The sequence below is a fragment of the Sinocyclocheilus rhinocerous genome, unplaced genomic scaffold (genome assembly GCF_001515625.1).
Source record: "Sinocyclocheilus rhinocerous isolate Xijiao unplaced genomic scaffold, SAMN03320098_v1.1 scaffold132, whole genome shotgun sequence".
In the NCBI taxonomy this organism is placed as follows: Eukaryota; Metazoa; Chordata; class Actinopteri; order Cypriniformes; family Cyprinidae; genus Sinocyclocheilus; species Sinocyclocheilus rhinocerous.
In genome coordinates, this window is record NW_015627050.1 from 605,512 (window position 1) to 606,576 (window position 1,065).

Below are 1,065 nucleotides of genomic sequence, written 5' to 3' on the forward strand. Positions count from 1 at the left end.
TAGTGTGAGAGCGCAACGATGCTCTAAATGTGTTGGCAACGTGATACTTCCTGTTTCCTTTTCCGCCTGTGCTACGAAGGCCGTCTCGTTTAATTCTAGGTTGAGGACACTTCGTATATGCATCCTACAGAGGATGCGACCTCCAGAGGATTTGACCTCCAGAGGGCGCAGCCTTCTAAATGAGACACAGACAGTTCTCATTTTCCCGCCCTGTGCCACGTTGTTTAAATAGCAAATGCATTTGTGCCCATTTGTGCGCCCATGGGCGTGCTGGTCTAAAAAAAGAGGTGTGTTCAGGCGCATTACTGGTGCGTTGCTATTTTGAGAAAGTGAAAATAGACTGCGCCATAGATCAACTCAAACCTGGTCTAAAGTCTGGCGCAATATTTTTTCTTTGTTATTTAAAGAGCGCGTTAGTAATATGCGCCTTTTTTTCTTTTTTAAAGAGCGCATTAGTAATATGCGTCTATAGGCGGGTGCACAACAGCGCATACACTTTTCTTATTACACACACAGGGACGCGCAGCAGCACACAAACATTTTTAAAAATGAAAAATTACATTCCGCCATGTAAATAGCGAACCCGCCATGGCGCGAGCGCAACAGGCTTTTAAAGGGTTAGTTCACCCCAAAATGAAAATTAGGCTGCGTTTTGGGGATGGGAGATGAGACTCTGATTGGTTTATTGCAAGTTACCCCAAAAAACACCCATTACTCATTAAGAGAATAGGGACAACCAGTTTAGACCATGCGCCCGGGCGCGCCGACTGTCGTTAAACTAGCAAAAGTGGATTCGGACACACCCTGAGTGCACCTGCGCCGTGCACTTTAGACCATGTGCTTAGATCGTTAAAATAGGGGCCTATGAGTTTTTATGTAATATTAATGACTTTGGGCCCTATTTTAACAATGCAATAAACCAATCAGAGTCTCATCTCCCATCCCCTTTAAAAGCCAGTTGCGCTCGCGCCATGGCGGGTTCACTATTTACATGGCGGAATGTAATTTTTCATTCTTTAAAATGTTTGTGTGCTGCTGCGCGTCCCTGTGTGTGTAATAAGCAAA

General features: G+C 44.8%; 1 protein-coding gene across 1 annotated transcript in view; it reads left to right on the forward strand.

Annotated features, from left to right (window-relative positions):
• Window positions 1–1,065, forward strand: part of LOC107720793 (coxsackievirus and adenovirus receptor homolog) — a 7,581-nt gene that overhangs the window by 2,873 nt on the left and 3,643 nt on the right. The window lies entirely within an intron of this gene.